This window comes from Rhinatrema bivittatum, chromosome 1 (assembly GCF_901001135.1).
Source record: "Rhinatrema bivittatum chromosome 1, aRhiBiv1.1, whole genome shotgun sequence".
Lineage (NCBI taxonomy): Eukaryota > Metazoa > Chordata > Amphibia > Gymnophiona > Rhinatrematidae > Rhinatrema > Rhinatrema bivittatum.
The window spans coordinates 755,752,906-755,777,538 of NC_042615.1; the positions used below are offsets into that span (position 1 = coordinate 755,752,906).

Sequence of the window (24,633 nt, forward strand, 5' to 3'; positions counted from 1 at the left end):
AAGAAAATAGGATAAAGCATAAACATTGGCAAGTTAAATGTAAGACATTGATAAGACAGGCTAAGAGAGAATTTGAAAAGAAGTTGGCTGTAGAGGCAAAAACTCACAGTAAAAACTTTTTTAAATATATCCGAAGCAGAAAGCCTGTGAGGGAGTCAGTTGGACCGTTAGATGATCGAGGGGTTAAAGGGGGCACTTAGAGAAGATAAGGCCATCGCGGAAAGATTAAATGATTTCTTTGCTTCGGTGTTTACTGAAGAGGATGTTGGGGAGGTACCCGTAATGGAGAAGGTTTTCATGGGTAATGATTCAGATGGACTGAATCAAATCACGGTGAACCTAGAAGATGTGGTAGGCCTGATTGACAAACTGAAGAGTAGTAAATCACCTGGACCGGATGGTATACACCCCAGAGTTCTGAAGGAACTAAAAAATGAAATTTCAGACCTATTAGTAAACATTTGTAACTTATCATTAAAATCATCCATTGTACCTGAAGACTGGAGGATAGCAAATGTAACCCCAATATTTAAAAAGGGCTCCAGGGGCGATCCGGGAAACTACAGACCGGTTAGCCTGACTTCAGTGCCAGGAAAAATAGTGGAAAGTGTTATAAACATCAAAATCACAGAACATATAGAAAGACATGGTTTAATGGAACAAAGTCAGCATGGCTTTACCCAGGGCAAGTCTTGCCTCACAAATCTGCTTCACTTTTTTGAAGGAGTTAATAAACATGTGGATAAAGGTGAACCGGTAGATATAGTATACTTGGATTTTCAGAAGGCGTTTGACAAAGTTCCTCATGAGAGGCTTCTAGGAAAAGTAAAAAGTCATGGGATAGGTGGCGATGTCCTTTCGTGGATTGCAAACTGGCTAAAAGACAGGAAACAGAGAGTAGGATTAAATGGGCAATTTTCTCAGTGGAAGGGAGTGGACAGTGGAGTACCTCAGGGTTCTGTGTTGGGACCCTTACTGTTCAATATATTTATAAATGATCTGGAAAGAAATACGACGAGTGAGATAATCAAATTTGCAGATGACACAAAATTGTGCAGAGTAGTTAAATCACAAGCAGATTGTGATAAATTGCAGGAAGACCTTGTGAGACTGGAAAATTGGGCATCCAAATGGCAGATGAAATTTAATGTGGATAAGTGCAAGGTGATGCATATAGGGAAAAATAACCCATGCTATAATTACACGATGTTGGGTTCCATATTAGGTGCTACAACCCAAGAAAGAGATCTAGGTGTCATAGTGGATAACACATTGAAATCGTCGGTTCAGTGTGCTGCGGCAGTCAAAAAAGCAAACAGAATGTTGGGAATTATTAGAAAAGGAATGATGAATAAAACGGAAAATGTCATAATGCCTCTGTATCGCTCCATGGTGAGACCGCACCTTGAATACTGTGTACAATTCTGGTCGCCGCATCTCAAAAAAGATATAATTGCGATGGAGAAGGTACAGAGAAGGGCTACCAAAATGATAAGGGGAATGGAACAACTCCCCTATGAGGAAAGACTAAAGAGGTTAGGACTTTTCAGCTTGGAGAAGAGACGACTGAGGGGGGATATGATAGAGGTGTTTAAAATCATGAGAGGTCTAGAACGGGTAGATGTGAATCGGTTATTTACTCTTTCGGATAGTAGAAGGACTAGGGGACACTCCATGAAGTTAGCATGGGGCACATTTAAAACTAATCGGAGAAAGTTCTTTTTTACTCAACGCACAATTAAACTCTGGAATTTGTTGCCAGAGAATGTGGTTCGTGCAGTTAGTATAGCTGTGTTTAAAAAAGGATTGGATAAGTTCTTGGAGGAGAAGTCCATTACCTGCTATTAAGTTCACTTAGAGAATAGCCACTGCCATTAGCAATGGTTACATGGAATAGACTTAGTTTTTGGGTACTTGCCAGGTTCTTATGGCCTGGATTGGCCACTGTTGGAAACAGGATGCTGGGCTTGATGGACCCTTGGTCTGACCCAGTATGGCATTTTCTTATGTTCTTATGTTCTTATGTTAAGCATTATGGTCAAATGTAAACAAGGAAAAAGGAAGCGAGCCTGATGATAGTCTTAGAATTAGTGGGAACAAATTCATTTTTCTTGAGGTCTTTTCATTCACTATTTACCTGTAAGAATAAATAGGCAAACCTTTTTCATGACCATCAATGCTCTAAACAGGGAATTACCTCACTTTACTTCTTATCATGGAAACAGAAGCCAATGTATAAGAGACATTCCATGACTTTCTCACTCTCTATCTCCCACCATCCTCTCTCTCTCCCTCTCTACTCCAGCATCCAGGCACCCTCTTCTCAGCATCCCACTGACCGTAGCATCTCAGGCGGTAGCATCTGAAAGCAGAGGAGTGCTGGTGGTGGCAGCTCGATCAACTTCTAGAGTCTGGCAAAACAATCCTTCAAACTCTGTTGTGGTGGCAGCGGCAGTGGCTTACAGTCCAAAAGGCCGAGGCAACTACAGTGTGCAATTTTTGCATGTGGCGATCTTCGTTTTTCTGAGCAGCTAGCTCCCAGTGGAAGCTATAGGTCTTATAATTTCCACCACTCATTGGCTGCTTAGATGAGGGAAAATCACCTGTAAGCACAAAACAGGAGGGCTTTGGGAGAGGACTGAACCAAACCAACTTTTCAGGTGCCAGATTCCTGCTGCGCTGAAAAGCTTCTTTTACATATGGAAGAGCTCGTGGGTTATAAACAAGATCTAATATTTTTGAATCCTGATTTGCCCAGTGTTGGTGAAACCATGGCCTGTGTGACCCACCCCTTTCCGGTGCCTATGTGTATAAGGAGGAGGGAGAGACAGCATCTGCAGAAGGAATGGAGAGAATGCAGGAGCAGAGTACAGGAAGGAGAGAGGGTTGGAAGATGTGGGAGATGTGATAATGCAGGAGGTAGAAGAGAAAGTGCTGAAGAAGAGAAAGAAGTGACAGTGCCCAGGATGAAGGGGCAGAAAAGCAAGACCTCAGGAGGAACGAGGAGAAGGAGAGAGTGTAGAAGGCTGAGAATGAGCAGGAAGACATAGGAGAAAGAGCCCAGGAGGCAGGTGGGGTACAGTGAGTGGAAGAGGAAGGGCTGTGATGAGAAAGTATAGAAATAAACTGCTTTGACCACCAAACAGTGTAATGGCAGTATATAAAATTGTTTTAAGAAAATAAATAAATAAATAAATAAGGAGAGAGGGTGCAGAGAAAGAATAGATGGAATTGAGAGAAAAGAAGGATTGGGCAAGAGCAGCACTGGAGGAAGATGGAGGCGAGGAAAGACCAAAGGAGAGAGAACACAGAGGGGGAAGAGTCAAGAGACAGTAGAGGAGGATGAGGGAGACAGAAAGAGGAAAAGGGGAGAGAGCACAGGAGAAACTGATGGAGCAGAGAGAAGAGGCATGGAAAGGGAGACAAGAGTAATGAAAAATGTACTGCTAAAGGAAAATGAGAAAATGAAATAAGAAGAGACAAGTCTGAAACAGAAAAGAAACAACAAAGAAAGACACCAAAGAGGGAGATAATTAAAAAGAAATAGAGAAAGACATGACCAGAGAATGAGATGAGAGTCATGTTGAGCTTGGAAACTATTTAGTTTTTAGTGCATTTTTTTCTTGGCTCTTCATACAGATTTTACATTTAGTTGTAAAACTTGAATTTATCCTATTGCACTATGGATCAGATCATAGCACCGAGCAATTTTCCCAGAGCAAAAAATGGAAAAAACACTTTAGTACATCTGACTCTGTGAGCCTGATATGCTAAGAGGTAGATTTTAAAAGCATTGCTTGCTCAAAAATGTCCACATATGTGCGTATGTAGGTCGTGTGCGAGCAAAGCGGATTTAAAAAAGCCGCAAACTATTTACTGGTGTGGCTTCAAAAATAAGAGGGTGGAAAAGGGGCGGGTCATGGGCAGAGCATGGGCATTCCAGGGTGGGGCCGACTGTTTTGCATGTAACTCCATAGTTTAAAACCGGAGACCACGCGTGTGTTGGCTTGTTATCTGCATAACTTTACTGCTACGCCAGATGAGCAAGTTTGTAGATCTCAAGTTTTAGGGCTTACAGGACAAGGTGAGGAGTCTGGGTCAACTGGGGGGCATGCAAGATGAAGAACCAGAGGGGTCCGAAAAATCTTGATATTAACTGGGCAAACTGGTGGACTAATTGTAAAAGCTGACAAAGTCCTGTGGAAGACATGCACACTAGCTGTGCTCGAGTAAACTCTTAAAATTATGAGCATACTTATGGGTGATTGATATATTTTAAAACATATGCACGCAAATGCATGCACAATTTAAAATTCCAGCGTATCTTTGCTTGCATGCCAATACAAGCGTGCATGGGCACACACGCATTCGTTTTAAAATTAGCCTGTAAGCTTTTTTTCCTCTGGACATAAAATGGGAGGAAATGCTTAGTAAGTTAGGCCCTATATTAGTTAATAATATGTAACCCCTGGGCTGAGGTCCTTACTGAGGAGTCCACAGGCCACTTCCAATTTCAAGAGTTTAAGATTTCCAAACCTCCTATACTGCTTTAAGTCCATCTGTTTCCAAGATTCCTTATCAGGGGAGGGAGGCGGGACTGATCTCCAAGACCCTGAGCATTGGTGAACATCTTTAACATGTACAGTAATAATCATACTGGACAATGAATGTTGGTCCAACATAACTTCACTGATAATTAACGTAAAAATGAAGTGATTGACAATATACAAGTCCTTGTTCCATAAAATCTGTTACATACTTTAGTTCCAATAAATCTGTGATTCTTTTTTATTTAAGATTCCAAATAATGTGTTCATTCATACAGAGTGATTACCACAAAGAAGAAATTGTCAGGCAGAATAATAAATCAAACAAACATAACATAAGAATACCATTAGCTAAAACCTTGCCAGGAATAGGAAATTTACATACAATGCGGGTACAGGCAGGCATACCTGAATAAACTGTAACACAGTCAAAACTGTAGAAGCCATAAGATACCGACGAAAGAAAAAAAAATACACTGTGTTGCAAAATATGTTATCAGTGACAAATTTGTAAACCTTGAACTTTAAGTCAGTCTCCTGTCATTTTTGTTTTATTATTAGTCCTTTTATTCCCCTCCCCCCTCCTACTAGCTCTCAACATGTACGTTTAAATTATTAATTTAAAAAAAGAGAGAATCTGTAGAACTGAAACAGAAGTTTAGTTAACACTGGTCGAACAGTGTTCTCATAGGCCAGTGCTCAGATACTGCCCTGGATAGGTTGTTTCTTGAGGTAAAGAGCAGAGAATCTGTTCCTGATCTCTGCCGTTTGTAATGCTAGGAAAGGATCCCATAGTGCCATGAATCGTAGCCTTTTTGATGTAGTGACTTTATTGGTCAAAATTAAATCAAAAGTAGCCAATTTTAGCATCTTATGTAACCAATGCTGGTACACTGGCGCTTCTGTAGAAAGCCAGACTGACAGTATGGTCTGCTTCGCCATTAAAGTTGCCAGATTGAAAAAAGTTCTTTGTGCTGGTTTGAGACCCATCTGTGTGAAATTAATCTTCCCAAATAACCAAATTTGTGAGAGGTCTGGGATATCGCAGCCAAAAAGTTTAGAACTGAGGGCCCTTATGGCCAGCCAGAAAATGTGAACTTTGGGGCATGACCAAAAACAGTGTAAATAATCCCCTTCTGAGATCTCGCATTTCGAACATAAGGAAGTATGACATATTTTGAGGTGAAAAGCTTTCTGTTTAGAGTAATAATATTGCCAAATGAATTTAAGTTGTAGTTCACGTAGAACTGAATTTACTGAGATTTTTGGTACTCTTTTTAGATATTCCTTAATGTTGAGATCAATTAAGTCTAAAGTAGGATATTTCTCCCATTTTCTTAAAACAACCTCATATATGAAAGCAGGTAGTTGCTTCGTCAAGGCCTTCATAACATGAGAACATTTCGGCTTGCCCTGAGAAGGCCCAAGGAGGATGGCTTCCAAAAAGCTGTATGAAGCTAGTGGGAATTCATGTAATCTTTGCGATACTACATAATGCCTAACTTGTAAGTAGGTGTAAAAATCAGAATGCTGCAGCCCATATTTATCCTGTATATCTTGGAAACTATGCGGCTGGCTATTGGCCTTATTAATTAACTGTCCCACGAATTTAAGAACTTTGTTCACCCAGTTTCTAAATAAGGTAGTGTGTATTCCCGGGGGAAAGTGTGGGTTGCCACAGAGTGGGATCAGCACTGAGATCTTACATGATATGCCCCTGTATGTTCTGAAGCAATCCCAATCCCGTCTTCCAGATTCTAGAATTAAGAAATGTGTAATTTTCTCTGGGATCAACTGCAAGGGCAATTGTATTAAGGCTGTAAGGTCCAAACCCTCAAACCATGCTTGTAGATGTGTCATAGAGGAGTGATATGAAGTCCCAGCAAACCAATCCTTGAAATGCCTCACCATGCAGATCAGATTGTATTTTTTAAAATCCGGGCAGGCTAAGCCTCCCTCATGTATGGGTTCATGTAAATAACGAAGTGCGATTCTAGCTTTTCATCCCTGAAAAATTCTGCAAAGCTCCTGAAGATCTTGTTTACTCAACCACCGGGCAACATTTGAAATAAATATAGCCAACGGGGCAGTTCATTCATTTTAAATAACTGAATCCTTCCAGATAGTGAAAGAGGTAAATGGGACCATTTGTGTAGACGATCCTGGAGATTCTTCAACATGGGCCGGATATTACAGTGGTAAACCTGATTAATGTTGGAAGGGACCCTGACCCCTAAGTATTTGAGATGGCTGTCCGACCACCTAAGGGGGAAGCTCGCTCCCCACCTTCATCTTAACTGACCATAAATTGACATTGCCTCTGATTTTTCCCTATTTATTTTCAACCCAGAGAAGGATTCAAGCTGAGTCTGATGTGCTAATACTGAAGGCAAGGAGAGAAGCAGATCTGTGAGAAAAATAAGCAGGTCATCAACAAATGCCGCTATTTTGAAGGAGGTGTGAGCGATTTCTAGCCCCTTGATGGTTTTATCTTCCGCTATAATTCTCAAAAGCGGGTCCAAAGAAATAATATATAAGAGTGGGGATAAAGGACACCCCTGCCGGACCCCTGCTGGATCCATTGACCAGTAAGAGAGAGGTGGGTTGTATATAAAGGAGGGATAGATATTGTAGCACATTTCCTTTTAACCCATATCTACCCAGAACTGAGAATAGGTAAGGCCAAGCTACCCTATCAAAGGCCTTTTCCGTGTCAAAACTTACTGTAAGTGACTCTATTTGGTGGGAGTTACAGTATGCCATGGCAGTGGTTAGGTTTACTATGTGTGAACTGGCCGATCTGCCTTTTATAAACCCCACTTGGTGGGTTGAGATAAGAGTAGGGAGTGCTAAACTTATGCAGGTGGCTACACATTGGCCAGTAGCTTAAGGTCACAGTTTAATAAAGATATAGGTCTGTAGGAAGCAGCTTGCGCTGGATCCTTACCCGGTTTTGATAAAACAGAGATAAACTCTTTATTAAATTCTGGTGGGAATGCACCGTATGATAGACCCTGTTGAAAAAATTACACAAGGGTCCAACAATTTGATTCTGTAGGATTTTGAAATAATCATAAGAAAGCCTGTCGGGCCCTGGAGCTTTACCTGTTTTGCTCTTCTTAATTACTGTGATTAACTCAGGCATAGTGATTGGTTTATTTAACATTTCTAGCTATTGATGCGTGAGTTGAGGTAGCTTCAGATGTTTGAAAAATTGTTGTTCTTCTAAGATTCCCCAACTCTATCCTCTATATATCAGTGTGCATAGAAGGATCTCATAATCTCCCCTATTTCCTCTTCTCGTGTAGCCCAGCTACCTTGGGCTGTTTTTAATTTTTCATTGTAGGTTCTGTGTCGACGGGCCCTAATCAAGCTTGCTAAAAGTTTTCCCATTTTGTTCCCGTGTTTAAAAAAATTATATTACGCAGCCTGGAAACTTTTGATTGCCCTTTGATGTAAATAGGCGTGCAGTTCCCCATGAGTAGTGTGGTAACAGGCTAGATTTTTGTCTGAGGGTTCCCGAATCATTCGTTTTTTAACCTGTGCCAAATCATTTTCCAATTGCAAAATTTTTTAGGTCAAAATCTTGTTTCTGGCTCTGAGATAAGATACTATCTCCCCTCTCATTACCGCTTTGCTCATGTCCCAATAGAGAATGGAGTTATCCAGATGCTCTGCATTGTTTTCAGCAAAAAGGGACCATTTTTCTTGCAAAAACTTTTGAAAATCAGGATTATTTTTCATATATGAGGGAAATCTCCACCATTTGGGATGGGAAGCCTGCCCTCCCAGTTGTATATCCACCCAGATTGCTGCATGGTCAGAGACACTAGCCTCCCGAATCAGTGGGAAAAGTGTGTGGTCCCCAGGAATGTAGTCTATGCGAGACATTGTTTTGTGTGCTTTAGAAACATGTGTATAATCTTTTTCCCAGGTAGGGGGAGAATTTTTTTGGCATGTAGAAGCTACAAAAGATTTATTCAACTGGGGATCCATAATTGTATTAAAATCACCAGCTATCAGAAGCCATCCCTGCTTGTACTTCAAAAGCTGGCCGCTTAGCATATGAAAGAATGTTGTAGATGGTGTGTTGGGGCCATAAACATTACAGTGCGTAAATTCTTTGCCATTTAGCCTGCCCACAAGAATAGAGTAGCAGAGTAGCGGCCGTCAGGGTCAACTATATCAAGTAGCAATTGAAAATGTAAAGCCTTATTGATTAATATTGCCACTCCAGCTTTTTTGCCTTTAGCTTGTGAATAAAACACTTCGCCTACACAATCGTGGCGTAATTTTTTACTTTCTTCAGCAGTGAGATGGGTCTCTTATAAGCACGTTATATCCGTTTTAGTTCTTCGTAAATGTTGAAGCACTTTTGCCCGCTAGATGGGATTACCTAACCCATTCACATTCAGACTAACAATTTGCACCTTAGAAGGGATCATGGGGCAGGAGGAGTTGGGAAAAAAAGAATAGTATGTTCCGATTGCCTGGCCTGAGGGTCCCCCAGCCTAGACCCTCCAGCCCCAACGACGACCATATTCTCCCGCCTTCCCTCCAGGACCACATATAGACATGTACAGTCAAAAATACAATGTTCCTGCAAATAAGCAGTACAAGAGCTAGTAGGATAATCCCCCTCCAACCTGCACCCCCTCCCTTCCCCCCCTCCCCTTTCCCCTATTTCCCCGAGAGCACATCACCACGGAACCTCCCTGAAATCTCAGGGTTGATCAAGAGTCACGCAAAAATGTGCCAGGGCACCATCCAACCCCAAACTGTCCCTTAAGGGAAGCAAACAGTTTAACCCCTGAACCGAGAGATTAGGATCCAGGTTGCTCTTCCAGCATTCCCAGTCAGCTGAGTCGAAAGCCGTAGTCTCACGGGTACAATGGATGTTGAGAGCCAGGTATGTTACCTGTGGACGTGAGAAGATATTCCGTCGGCAGCAAGTCACTCCTGGCGAATCCACCTCCAGGAGATTTGTCTGCCAACATTTAACAAGCCCGACAGTTCACACATGCTGGTTAGCATAACGTGCCGACGTTCGAAGTCTACAAGCATGTTGTATAGCATTGAGTCACCAAATTCAAAATTGAAAAAACTTCATGCCCCTCCAACATGAGACAAAGAATCAATGTGAAACCCACTCGGAACAAAAATAATGTTTGAGGAGGCACAACCAATAAACCTTAGATCTTCTCCCTCTCCTTTCAGAAAAATATAGAAAAAAAATCTTACAGCGTACATGTCCTGTGAAAATTAGCGCCAACCCAGACTCCCAGTCTTTCTGCATAGTATCACAAAAATGGCAATTACCACTTTTGCTAAATCCAGTGAAGAAAGAAGAAGAAAAAAAAACTTCACTCACCCGGGAGCCCTTCCATAAAAGATTTTGCCTCAGCAGTATTTGTAAAGTGCTGAACTGTTCTGGCATACCAAATACGCAGGGTTGCCGGGTACTGCAGTTGAAATTTTATATTGTGATGATACAGGTCTATGCAGAGTGGGGTGAACGCTTTCCTCTTCTGTGAAAGCTGTACCAAAAAATCCTGGAGCAGGCGAACCGGGCTGGATTGGTAAGCTAAGTCCTTGTTTGCGCATGCGGCTTGCATAACTTTCTGTTTTAGTGACCGGTTGATTATACGAGCAATGACTAAACGAGGGCGTTTGTCTCCATTTTACCGTCTCCCCAAATGGTGGCCCTTTCAACACTTAATTTCCCATCCAGATCAGAGAGGTGCAAAACCTCCGGGAGCCATTTTTCCAAGAAGGGGCCGAGATTTTGTTCTTCAAGAGATTCCGGAAGACCTGAAATGCGAACGTTATTTCGCCTCTCTCTATTTTCAAGTCATCCAGTTTGTCCGCCCTTGCCATAGATGATTTCTCGAGAGCATTAACCTTCTGTACTAGAGATGCATTTTCTTCTTCTAGGGCTGCGATTTGCGCCTCCGCATGCTCCATTCTCGGAGGAAGGTCCGCAATGGTGTTCTTTAGTTCTTGAAATTGCGCTGCTAAATCAGTGAACAGGGAATCGAGTGCTCGTACCACAGTGTCTGTAACTTGGGCTATAATGTCACTCGGGTTGTCTATTGGCAGAGAGCCCAGAGAGTCACTGTGAGAAAGTGATGGTGTATTACAGCCCGATGCCGGCGCCATTTTGTCCTGGCCTTCTTTGCTCTTTTCTTTTTCTTTTTTACCCCCTCGTAAGGGCATAGTTAGCTGCGATTTTAACATGTACTTATCTATAGATATGTACTGCTTCCACTGCTAGTAGGAGAAGAGATTTCTTGTCTTCAGGGTATCGATGGTAATAGATTTGGCGGGATGGTGCCCAGAGCCGAACAAACACACGTCTATTCAGCTACACCTCATCACGTGACCCCCCCCATATTTGATTCTTTACTTATGTTTTACTTTTCTCTTCTATTTTTATATCCCTTGCAATTGCAGGGGTAACTATGGAGCTCCCTCTCAGAATTGGAGAAGAGATTGCTGAGTGGGAATATATAAGATAGAGATCTTTAAAATCATGAGAGGTCTTGAATGGGTAAATGTGAATCGGTTCTTTACTCTTTCGGATACTAGAAGGACTAGGGGGACACTCCATGAAGTTAGCATGTAGCACATTTAAAACTAATCGGAGAAAATTCTTTTTCACTCAACGCACAATTAAACTCTAGCATTTGTTTCCAGGGGATGTGGTTAGTGCAGTTAGTGTAGCAGGGTTTAAAAAAGGTTTGGATAAGTTCTTGGAGGAGAAGTCCATTACCTGCTATTAATCAAGTTGACTTAGAAAATAGCCACTGCTATTACTAGCATCAGTAGCATGGGATAAACTTAGTTTTTGGGTACTTGTAGCCTGGATTGGCCATTGTTGGAAACAGGATGCTGGGCTTAATGGACCTTTGGACTGACCCAGTATGGCAATTTCTTATGTTCTTATGAAACTGGTGGAATCGCATTCTTCACTAAATTTAAAAGGCATTCAATATAATCCCAATTGTCATACCTTTATTCAGATGATTACACTTTGTCCAAACCCCTCCAGAATATACTGATGATATGTGGCGGTTAACACTGGATAGGTGTCACAATTCTCCTTTCCTTCATTTTCTCTCCATCGCCTAGAAATGAATGTTTGAAAGGTCCTTGGATCTCTCAGAGTGAGAGACTCCTTAAGAAGTCTTTTCTTCCTGACAGTGACTAAATCCCCTAGGCCCTGGGGAATTACATTTTTGGATAAAAAAAACGAAAACAATCCAGATTTCCAAAAGCAACAAAAAGTGAAGGAAGGGTGGACAAAACCTTCTCCAAAACAAAATCCAAAAGGAAGTAAAAGTAATGTCTTAAAAGAGAAGATGTTATCCCTTCTTCTTTTGAACCCAAATGTTATTTCTTAAGGTCCTAGGGTACTCCTTTCTAAATTAAAAAAAAGGACAAAATAGGAGCAGGAAAATGCCAACCTGCCTCCTCAAAGGTCAACTCAAAATCCACACCCTTTCTAGATGTTTACCATTTTAATAGTAATCAGAAGCAACAATTACAGCAGCCCACATGGGGGAGCTGTAATCCTCTTGATTTACTTTGATTCTACTTCTTTAATGGTATGTAATTCTTTGTAGAAACCTAGTAGGGTTCTCTGCAAATCTATATTTAAATATATGTATCGAGTGGGATGGGAGTACAAACAGGTAAAAATTACAGCTGAACTTAGTTATGTTGCATAAGGGAGACAGATTTCTACTATTACTACTCTTCCAACTACTACATATCATTTCTATAGCACTACTAGACATACTCAGTGCTGAACAAATTCACATAAAAAACAGTCCCTTCTCTGTAGAGCTTACAGTATATTCAAGGCAAACAAGACAAATAAGAGAATTAGGGAGGGACATTGTAGAATTCTGTATGAGCTATGCAGTGTGAATAAAATATGAAAACATGAAAGTATACAAAGTCCATATTCAGACACAATCCGGATAGCAAAGTTAGCTGGCTAGAATTTAGTTGGATAAATGCTCAGATATTCATTTAGTTGGACAACTTCTGAGTTAACTAGTTAAATGCTTCTGAATATGGACGTGATACATGTTTTCAGTATCTGAAATCTTTCAGGAGAAGAATCTTTTCAAAAACTGTAAGCTATATTGTAACATGCACATGCTACAAACTTGTTAGGAGCTGTTTGGCCTAGGTGCACATTGAACAGGAACACAGAGGATGAAAATGACCACACTGTGGTTTCTGTGGCCAGAGTTGACCAAAGGGGTGTGGGGCAGTGGCGTAACCATGGGTGAGCTGTGGCAGCTACTGGTGGACCCCATCCTACTGATGGCCAAGAAGAGGAAACAGCCAAGAAAGAGGCCCACGAGGCCGCCGGTGCACCCATTCCCACAGGTGGCCAAAAAGAGAAGCAGGACTGGGAGGCTGGCGGTTGAAGAAAAATAAAATCCTCACCAGAAGGAGCCCGATCTCCTGCTCCTCCACATGTGCTGAGCCTTGGGTCATGTGCTGAGCCTTGGAGCACTTACTGGCGTGCAGCCAGTAAGTGCTCTATGCTGATCTTGTGCATCACGAGATCAGCATAGAGGATGTGCTCTGTGAGTTTTGAATATCACGGGCAAGCACATGAGGAGCAGCTGCAAAACAGGCTCCCCCTTTTGCTCGTGATGAGGAGCCTGCCTGTGTTCTTTGTTTCTGTGTGTGGGTGTGGGTGTGTGTAAGAACATAAGAACATAAGAAAATGCCATACTGGGTCAGACCAAGGGTTCATCAAGCCCAGCATCCTGTTTCCAACAGTGGCCAATCCAGGCCATAAGAACCTGGCAAGTACCCAAAAACTAAGTCTATTCCATGTTACCATTGCTAATGGCAGTGGCTATTCTCTAAGTGAACTTAATAGCAGGTAATGGACTTCTCCTCCAAGAACTTATCCAATCCTTTTTTAAACACAGCTATACTAACTGCACTAACCACATCCTCTGGCAACAAATTCCAGAGTTTAATTGTGCGTTGAGTAAAAAAGAACTTTCTCCGATTAGTTTTAAATGTGCCCCATGCTAACTTCATGGAGTGCCCCCTAGTCTTTCTACTATCCGAAAGAGTAAATAACCGATTCACATCTACCCGTTCTAGACCTCTCATAATTTTAAACATCTCTATCATATCCCCCCTCAGCCGTCTCTTCTCCAAGCTGAAAAGTCCTAACCTCTTTAGTCTTTCCTCATAGGGGAGCTGTTCCATTCCCCTTAGCATTTTGGTAGCCCTTCTCTGTACCTTCTCCTGGGAGTGGGTGTAAATAGTAGCCAGGCTGGGATGGGTGGGTATGTATGTGAATGGGAGTCTCCCTGGGGGTGTGTGTATGTGTGTGTGTGTGTGTGTAAACGGTAGCCTGCCTGTGTGTGTGTTTGTGAATGGTAACCTTCCTGGAAGTGTGTGAATGGTAATTACCTGTGTATGTGTGTTTGTGTGTGTGTGTATGTGTGTGTGTGTGTGTTTGTGTGTGTGTGTGTATGAATGGGAGTCTGCCTGGATGTGTATATATGACTGGGAACCTGCCTGTGTGTATGAGTGAATGGGAGCCTCCCTGTTTGTGTGTATATGTGTGTAAATGGGAGCCTGCCAGAGGGTGTGTGTGTGTATGTGAATAGGAGCCTGCTTGAAGGGGGGGATGGGGGTGCGGGATGTGAATGGGAGCCTACCTAGAGGATGTGTATGAGAGAGAGAGAGAGAGCATGTGGGAGAGAAAAATGTGTGGGTGGGAGGGAGTGTATGGGTGTGTGGGAGTGCATGTGAGAGAGAGCATGTGAGAATGGGTGCTTGTGTGTTTATGTGAGAGTGGTAGCCGGTATATGAGAGAGAGATCCTATGTGTGTACATATGTATGGAAGTGGGAGCAGGAGCCTGCATGTGAGAGAATGTATGTGTGAGCCTGTGTGTTTGTGTAGGAATATGAAGCTATGTGTGAGAGAGCATGTAAAAGTGAGAGTCTATGTGTGTGTGTGTGTGAAGGGGAATGGGAGACAGCATATGAAAGCTTGTGCTTGTGAACATGTGAGAGTGAGAGCCTGTATGTATGGGAGTGGGAGCCTGCATATGTGAGAGCATGTGCGAGTCTGTGTGTTTGCATGTGAGAGAGCATGTAAGAGTGAGAGCCTGTGTGTGTATGTAGGAGGGAATAGAAGCCTGCATATGAAAGATAGCATATGAGAGCCTGTGTGTTGTGTTTGTAGGAATGGGAGCATGTGTGTAAAAGCATATGAGAATGAGAACCTGTGTGTGCGTGTGTGAGTGGCAGACTGTGTGTGAAAGAGAGCATGTAAGAGTGATAGCCTGTTTATGTGTGTAGGGGGGAGTGGGAGCCTGTGTGCGAGAAAGCATGTGTGTGTGAGATCACATGTGAGAGAGAGCCTGTGTGTATGAAGGAGAAAGGAACGAAGACAGGAGGAGAGAAAAGAAACAGAATAAAAGAGACCCTGAAAAAGGAATAAGGAAAAGACAGACAAGGGGAAAAAAGAGACTGGGACCAACCAATTAGAAAAATAAGATCAGACAACAAAGGTAAAAAAAATTATTTTGCCTTTCAGCAATTGGAATATGCCATCTTTGGGAATGTGCACTTCTTATATATTTGTATTTTGCTTTTTCTTCAGTATTCCGGTGTTCACAGAGTCTGGTTTCTCAGGATTTCCATTTCAGTTTTATCTGTATGTTTGTTTCTAATTTGTAGTCCCTTATTCTATGTTAGGTAAGGGTCTGTCTATTTTGTGCATGTGTGACAAGAGATGTAGTATTGTGGCTAGCGGGTAGATTCTCTATAGGGATTTGTAGCAGTTCGGTTTGTTCTGTTTGCCCACTAGGTAGTGTATTAGTGTTCTAGGATCTGGTGTAATGTTTGCCTTGCTGCCTTTTGCTGCTGTTTGAGTCTTGAGAATTACTGCTCTTATGGTAAGGTAAGGTTTTAGGTATTTATCTATTTTTTTGTTGCAGGGATTTGTGTTATTTCACAAAATGGCAGTGAAGAGAATTTGTTTTCCTGTCACTGAGGTGACATTGGAATTTGAATTATTTTTTTGCCTGTCCTAGTTCTGTTCTGCACCTGTTGCAAATCTTTTAATGATGATTATTATGATTATTGCTGTTTTATTGTAGTTATGATATTCTCTGCATTTTTGGAAAGAGAATTCATAAAATAATATATTGATTTTTTTTTATTACATGATTGGATGTGATGTTTCTGTTAAGTGTTTTTTGTTTACTTTTTACATGATATTGTGTATTTATAAACTGCAATAAATATGACATAAATTAATATAGATTAATAAGGCATTTTTTATGTTGGTTAGTACTTGAAGTAATAGAATTAAAATAATGTAAAATGTCACTCATGATGCATGATGGCTGTTGCAGACTGCTCAGAAATTTATTGTAGGGTGCATGCTAAGGCATTATTTATCTATAAGAGGGCCTAGATCTATATGTCTACTGCTCACCCATGTTAACATTGAGCCCCCCAAAAATTCAGTTCTGGCTATACCACTGGTGTGGGGTCTGAGGCAAATCAGCCAGGAGATTGAAGAATGTGTTTCTTTAGCCTAGGTTCATTGTATCCCTTCTCTGCTACCCTCCTGGTACAGTTCTTAATATATGTGCATAGGTAGAAGGGGGAGCATAGCCATTGTAATGCAGGAACACTCTACATATTAGTAGCAGGCATTGCATCTTTGTGCAAACTGTACAAAAGTTAAACTGATCCCCCTGGCAATAGCTTGTCCTCTTCAAAGACCCTTTTCCTCAGCAGTAGCCTCTCTAGCAAGAACTCAGTGTACATCCCCACCCTACCTAAAGCCCACTCCAGGTCTGGCAAAGCTACAGGAAGAGGAGAACAGCCTATCTGCATCATGCTGTATCACTGGTCCACTTGAAAATAGTGGCCTCAACACCTTGTATTTTGAATTTTATGTTGCATGCATATACAGTTCAAAGTGTGAGGTGGCAAGGTCACAATGAGCAAGAAGACTGGCAGTGTGGCAGGATGTGAGTAGACTGTGCTCTTCCTCCTGTTGTCTCACCAGTCCTTGGGAAGGGGGAATCCACATCAGGGACGTCTTGCTGAATGGAAGAAGGGATGTTGCTGAGTATAAGTCTTGTCAGAGGGCCTTGATATGGGAGGACTGGGCCCAGAAGCTCAATCTTGGTTGATTGCTGGTATTAATAAGACCTACCTAAAACTGCAGATAGCTACTTGTCAAGAGGTGAAATTATTTTTCCATCATTAGGTGGGTTGCATTAACCCTTGCAAGTATTAATGTTGGCCAGTACATGCAGTGTTAACACTAAATGAAGTAATTAAAATAATTTCGTAGTCAGCTATTGAATGACTTTTAGTTTGAAATAAGATATGATTATCTGTTTAGAATGTGTAAATTAATATTACAGTATATTATTACTATGTGCTAAAAGTTCTTATCATCTGACTTGGTTAAGTTTAAAGGGGGAAAGGGGAATGGGTGGAAGAAGGAGGGATTGGGGGAGAAGGGGGCAAGGAAATGTAAGGTATTTCAAGTTAGATTGTCTTTGTAATCCATTATTATACTAGATATTTGTGTTCTAATCGAAGTTGCTGTATGTTTGATAAAATTAATAAACAGATTTAAATACAATTTTAATACATTATTTCATGGTGCATTAGCATTACCATCAGCAACTCCAACCAGAATGAAACGTATATACAAAGTGTGTGTGGCAGCAGTCTTTGTATAGGGGTATTAAAGCTAATGCCCTTTAGTACACAGAGCTCAAAGTCACTGGTTCAAAGTTATTCAGAAAGTCAATAACGGAAGGATGAATTGAACACACCTCAAAGATAAATACTCTAAGCACTAGACTCTGCCTCTTATCCCTAGAGTACAGCACTAGACTTTGCCTCTTATCCCTAGAGTACAAGTTTTCAATTTTTCTTCTTTAAAATGTTTTTATAGATATATTTCATGAAAGTGGTGTGAATCTGGACTGAAGTCTTTGTAGACTGTAAGTATTGACATGATCCTTTGAAAAGATAAATCTTCTCTTTGTACAACAATTTATTAACTAGTCTTCATAAATAATGTAATAGTGATACTATAGTACTGTATAGCACATAACATGTTCATGTAAAATGTTTCTTGTGCATTATAATGTTTCTTAAAGGCTTTTGTGTTAGCTATACATTGGGTTTTTATTCTGGCTATTCTAATTATTACAATATTTTTCTGTAATACTTCCTTTTCTTTGATTTTAATCAAAGCTGTATGGGCAGCATTTTTTTTCTCTCATCCTGTAAGAAATGTATTGATTTACTTCCATGGCTCAATATAAATCTTGTAGTCAATTTTTTCTCTATTTAACATAAGAACATAAGAACGTGCCATACTGGGTCAGACTAAGGGTCCATCAAGCCCAGCATCCTGTTTCCAACAGTGACCAATCCAAGCCATAAGAACCTGGCAAGTACCCAAAAACTAAGTCTATTTCATGTTACCGTTGCTAGTAATAGCAGTGGCTATTTTCTAAGTCAACTTAATTAATGGAAGGTAATGGACTTCTCCTCCAAGAACTTATCCAGTTCTTTTTTAAACACAGCTATACTAACTAAACTAACCACGTCCTCTGGCAACAAATTCCAGAGTTTAATTGTGCGTTGAGTGAAGAAGAACTTTCTCAGATTAGTTTTAAATGTGCCACTTGCTAACTTCATGGAGTGCCCCCTAGTCTTTCTATTATCTGAAAGACTAAATAACCGATTCACATCTACCCGTTCTAGACCACTCATGATTTTAAACACCTCTATCATATCCCCCCTCAGCCGTCTCTTCTCCAAGCTGAAGAGTCCTAACCTCTTTAGTCTTTCCTCATAGGGGAGCTGTTCCAATTCCCTTATCATTTTGGTCGCCCTTCTCTGTACCTTCTCCATCGCAATTATATCTTTTTTGAGATGCAGCGACAAGAATTGTAACAGTATTCAAGATGGGGTCTCACCATGGAGCGATACAGAGGCTATGACATTTTCCGTTTTATTCACCATTCCCTTCCTAATAATTCCCAATATTCTGTTTGCTTTTTTGACTGCCGCAGCACACTGAACCGACGATTTCAATGTGTTATCCACTATGATGCCTAGAACTCTTTCTTGAATGGTAGCACCTAATATGGAACCTAACATTGTGTAACTATAGTATGGGTTATTTTTCCTTATATGCATCACCTTGCATTTATCCACATTAAATTTCATCTGCCATTTCGATGCCCAATTTTTCAGTATCACAAGGTCTTCCTGCAATGTATCACAATCTGCTTGTGATTTAACTACTCTGAACAATTTTGTATCATTTGCAAATTTGATTACCTCACTCATCGTATTTCTTTCCAGATCATTTATAAATATATTGAAAAGTAAGGGTCCCAATACAGATCCCTGAGGCACTCCACTGCCCACTCCCTTCCACTGAGAAAATTGTCCATTTAATCCTACTCTCTGTTTCCTGTCTTTTAGCCAGTTTGTAATCCACGAAAGGACATCGCCACCTATCCCAATACTTTTTACTTTTCCTAGAAGCCTCTCATGAGGAACTTTATCAAACGCCTTCTGAAAATCCAAGTACACTACATCTACCGGTTCACCTTTATCCACATGTTTATTAACTCCTTCAAAAAAGTGAAGCAGATTTGTGAGGCAAGACTTGCCTTAGGTAAAGCCATGCTGACTTTGTTCCATTAAACCATGTCTTTCTATATGTTCTGTGATTTTGATGTTTAGAACACTTTCCACTATTTTTCCTGGCACTGAAGTCAGGCTAACCGGACTGTAGTTTCCCGGATCGCCCCTGGAGCCCTTTTAAAATATTGGGGTTATATTAGCTATCCTCCAGTCTTCAGGTACAATGGATGATTTTAATGATAGGTTACAAATTTTTACTAATAGGTCTGAAATTTCATTTTTTAGTTCCTTCAGAACTCTGGGGTGTATACCATCCGGTCCAGGTGATTTACTACTCTTCAGTTTATCAATCAGGCCTACCACATCTTCTAGGTTCACCGTGATTTGGTTCAGTCCATCTGAATCATTACCCATGAAAACTTTCTCTGGAACGGGTATCTCCCCAACATACTCTTTAGCAAACACCGAAGCAAAGAAATCATTTAATCTTTCCGCGATGGCCTTATCTTCTCTAAGTGCCCCTTTAACCCCTCGATCATCTAACGGTCCAACTGACTCCCTCACAGGCTTTCTGCTTTGGATATATTTAAAAACGTTTTTACTGTGAGTTTTTGCCTCTACAGCCAACTTCTTTTCAAATTCTCTCTTAGCCTGTCTTATCAATGTCTTACATTTAACTTGCCAACGCTTATGCATTATCCTATTTTCTTCTGTTGGATCCTTCTTCCAATTTTTGAATGAAGATCTTTTGGCTAAAATAGCTTCTTTTACCTCCCCTTCTAACCATGCCGGTAATCGTTTTGCCTTCTTTCCACCTTTTTTAATGTATGGAATACATCTGGACTGTGCTTCTAGGATGGTATTTTTTAACAATGACCACATCTCTTGCACACTTTTTACTTTTGTAACTGCTCCTTTCAGTTTTTTTCTTTCAATTTTTCTCATTTTATCAAAGTTTCCCTTTTGAAAGTTTAGCTCGAGGGCCGTGGATTTGCTTACTGTCCCCCTTCCAGTCATTAAATCAATTTTGATCATATTATGATCACTATTGCCAAGTGGCCCCACCACCGTTAGCTCTCTCACCAAATCCTGTCCTCCACTGAGAATTAGATCTAAAATTGCTTGCTCTCTTGTCGATTACTGGACCAATTGCTCCATAAAAATGTCATTTATTCCATCCAGGAACTTTATATCTCTGGCATGTACCGATGATACATTTACCCAGTCAATATTGGGGTAATTGAAGTCTAAAACAACAAAATGTGGAATGCAAATATCACTTATACTTTTAGCCTATGAAGGTGTCAGCAAGCCTGACGTTGTGTGACTTTGAAAATGACACCAACCGGTCTTTTAATCATTCACCTTCATCATTTTATTAATAGTTTAGAAAATCTTTTTTCATTTTTTCAATTTTTATAAAATTTATGTCCTCCAACCACGAAGGGTATCCAAAAGGCGTTTAAGAGTCTGACTTTTGGATACCCTTCATGGTTGGAGGACATAAATACATAATGTAACTAGGTTGACATGATTCGATACCTTAATTTTAAGCACTACCTCGTCAAGCTTTTTATGCTGACTCTCTTAATAGGCTGCACTTCCCCCCTTGCCATCCTCCTACTCTCTTCCTCTTTCTCCTCCCCCCAATGAGCCTCCTATCTGGCAGTCTTCCCATTAATGCTTTCATCTATTACCCTCCTTCTTACTTCCCCCTCACCACCTTGTTCAATTGTTTTCATGTTAAACCAGTGGTGAGCTACTGTTCAATTTTAAGTAAAAGCCTTAAGCATGCATCTACAGCCCCAGGCAATTTTTACTGTTTAATTGTTAATTGTTATTAATTATTAATTATTATTTTGAGACTCTCTGTTTAATCGTTATATGTAAAGTGTAAATACATTATGTACATTATGCCATCATTCACTACTATACATTCTAATTCTCCCATCTTACTTCTTAGACTTCAAAGTTTGTTTTTTGTTTGTATTTTCATTCTGCTTTTTAATTGATAGGGATAAGTTAGAATTTTTTAGCTCAGGTGAGTTTTTAGTTTCAGGCACTTGGACTACTTTTCTTATAATTGGAACCTCACTTTCGGGATGCCCTAATTCTAATGCATCATTAGTATCCTTTGAAAATACCTGTCTCCGAACCTTGCACTGCTGAGCGACTGTCGGCTTTCCCCTTTGTTCTAGTTAAAAGCTGCTCTATCTCCTTTTTAAAAGTTAGCGCCAGCAGTCTGGATCCACCCTGGTTAAGGTGGAGCCCATCCCTTTGGAAGAGACTCCCCCTTCCCCAAAAGGTTCCCCAGTTCCTAACAAAACTGAATCCCTCTTCTTTACACCATTGTCTCATCCACGCATTGAGACCCCGGAGTTCTGCCTGCCTCTGGTGACCTGCACGTGGAACAGGGAGCATTTCAGAGAATGCTACCCTGGAGGTTCTGGATTTAAGCTTTCTTCCTAAGAGTCTAAATTTGGCTTCCAGAACCTTCCTCCCACATTTCAAGTTGACTGTGAGTTAAATGTGACTATTGGGGCAGGTACTGCCCATGCTGTAACAAAAAAATATGTAACTGTTCAAGCTTCTGAAAGGTAGCCATATTTAAAGGGATACATATATTAAACTGGGAATATAATAATGCCAATTTGTATCAATCCATGGAGCAAATACACCTTGAGTATTGTGTGCAGTTCTGGTCACCCCATCTCAAGAAAGATATAACAGATCTTGAAAAAGTACAGAGTAGATAAAATGATTAAGGGGATGAATCAGCTCCCTTATGAAAAAAGGTTAAACATGTTAAGGGTCTTTATCTTAGAGGAAAAACAACTTAGATGGGATATGATGGAAAATTATGAGTAGGATGGAACAAGTAAATAGGAAATAATTATTTACATTAGCAAATGGTACTAGGACTAGGGGACACTTCATGAAACTAATTAGTAATAGGGAGGACATGAAAACAGCAGAAAAACTAAATTAATTCTTTGTCTCTGTCTTTTCTGAGAAGACTGTCGGGGTCATATCTACACCAGAAAGTTTTTTGACCATGATGACATTAAGCAACTATATAGAATTATTGTGAAACTGGAGAACATAATAACTCAGATTGGCAGACTAAAAAATAACAAATCACCAGGACTGGATGGTATTCACCACAGCATTCTGACGTAACTAAAAAATGAAATTGCAGATCTATTATTTAAAGCAGCCTTAGTACCAGAACTCTGGAGGGTGGCCAATGTGATGCCAATTTTTATAAAGGGCACCTGAGATGATCCGGGAAACTATAGACTGGTGAGCACGATATTGATATTTGGCAAAATATTTGGCGAAGCTATTTATGAAAACATAATTACTGTCCCCATAAACAGGGATGATTTAATGGAGAAGAGTCAACATGGTTTTTGCAAAGGGAAGTCTAGCCTTACCAATTTACTAGATTTTTTAAGGGTGTAAATAAACATGTGGACAAAGGGAAGCCAGTTGATATAGTGTATTTGGATTTTCAGAAGGTATTTGACAAAATCCCTCAAGAAAGACTCCTCAGGAAATTGGAAGGTCATGGGATCAGAGGCAGTGTCCTATAGTGGATTGGTAACTGGATAAAAGACAGGAAACAGAGGATAGGACTAAATGATCAGTTTTCCAAAAGGAGAAAGGTCATTAGTGGAGTATCCTAAGGAGCTATAGTGGGACCTGTGCTATTATCAAAATCACAGAACATATAGAAAGACATGGTTTAATGGAACAAAGTCAGCATGGCTTTACCCAGGGCAAGTCTTGCCTCACAAATCTGCTTCACTTTTTTGAAGGAGTTAATAAACATGTGGATAAAGGTGAACCGGTAGATGTAGTATACTTGGATTTTCAGAAGGCGTTTGAAAAAGTTCCTCATGAGAGGCTTCTAGGAAAAGTAAAAAGTCATGGGATAGGTGGCAATGTCCTTTTGTGGATTGCAAACTGGCTAAAAGACAGGAAACAGAGAGTAGGATTAAATGGACAATTTTTCCAGTGGAAGGGAGTGGACAGTGGAGTGCTTCAGGGATCTGTATTGGGACCCTTACTTTTCAATATATTTATAAATGATCTGGAAAGAAATACGACGAGTGAGATAATCAAATTTGCAGATGACACAAAATTGTTCAGAGTAGTTAAATCACAAGCAGATTGTGATAAATTGCAGGAAGACCTTGTGAGACTGGGCATCCAAATGGCAGATGAAATTTAATGTGGATAAGTGCAAGGTGATGCATATAGGGAAAAATAACTCATGCTATAATTACACAATGTTGGGTTCCATATTAGGTGCTACAACCCAAGAAAGAGATCTAGGCGTCATAGTGGATAACACATTGAAATCGTCGGTTCAGTGTGCTGCGGCAGTCAAAAAAGCAAACAGAATGTTGGGAATTATTAGAAAGGGAATGGTGAATAAAACAGAAAATGTCATAATGCCTCTGTATCGCTCCATGGTGAGACCGCACCTTGAATTCTGTGTACAATTCTGTTCACCGCATCTCAAAAAAGATATGATTGCGATGGAGAAGGTACAGAGAAGGGCTACCAAAATGATAAGGGGAATGGAACAGCTCCCCTATGAGGAAAGACTAATGAGGTTAGGACTTTTCAGCTTGGAGAAGAGGCGGCTGAGGGGGGATATGATAGAGATGTTTAAAATTATGAGAGGTCTAGAACGGGTAGATGTGAATCGGTTATTTACTCTTTCGGATAATAGAAAGACTAGGGGGCACTCCATGAAGTTAGCATGGGGCACATTTAAAACTAATCGGAGAAAGTTCTTTTTTACTCAACACACAATTAAACTCTGGAATTTGTTGCCAGAGGATGTGGTTAGTGCAGTTAGTATAGCTGTGTTTAAAAAAGGATTGGATAAGTTCTTGGAGGAGAAGTCCATTACCTGCTATTAAGTTCACTTAGAGAATAGCCACTGCCATTAGCAATGATAACATGGAATAGTCTTAGTTTTTGGGTATTTGCCAGGTTCTTATGGTCTGGATTGGCCACTGTTGGAAACAGGATGCTGGGCTTGATGGACCCTTGGTCTGACCCAGTATGGCATTTTCTTATGTTCTTATGTTCTTATTTAGCATATTCATAACTGATCTGGAGAAAGTAATGACGAGTGAGATGAACAAATTTACAGATGACACAAAATTGTGTTGAGTCGTCAAAACAATAGCAGATTATGAAGAACTGCAGAAGGACCTTGTAAGACTAAGAGACTGGGCTTCTAAATAGCAGATGTAATTTAATGTGGACAATTGCAAAGTAATACACATAGGGAAAAGTAATCCCGATTACAGGTACACAATGCTGGATTCTGTGTCAACTGTGCAGCATCCTGAATATCCATCC

General features: G+C 40.5%; 1 protein-coding gene across 1 annotated transcript in view; it reads left to right on the forward strand.

Moving 5' to 3' along the window:
- The window catches only part of PRLR (prolactin receptor), a 610,827-nt gene that overhangs the window by 87,669 nt on the left and 498,525 nt on the right, over nucleotides 1-24,633 (forward strand). The window contains exon 2 of the mRNA XM_029578943.1: nucleotides 17,534-17,582. The gene's annotated coding sequence lies outside the window, so the exon portion shown is untranslated. The remainder of the gene's footprint in view (nucleotides 1-17,533; nucleotides 17,583-24,633) is intronic.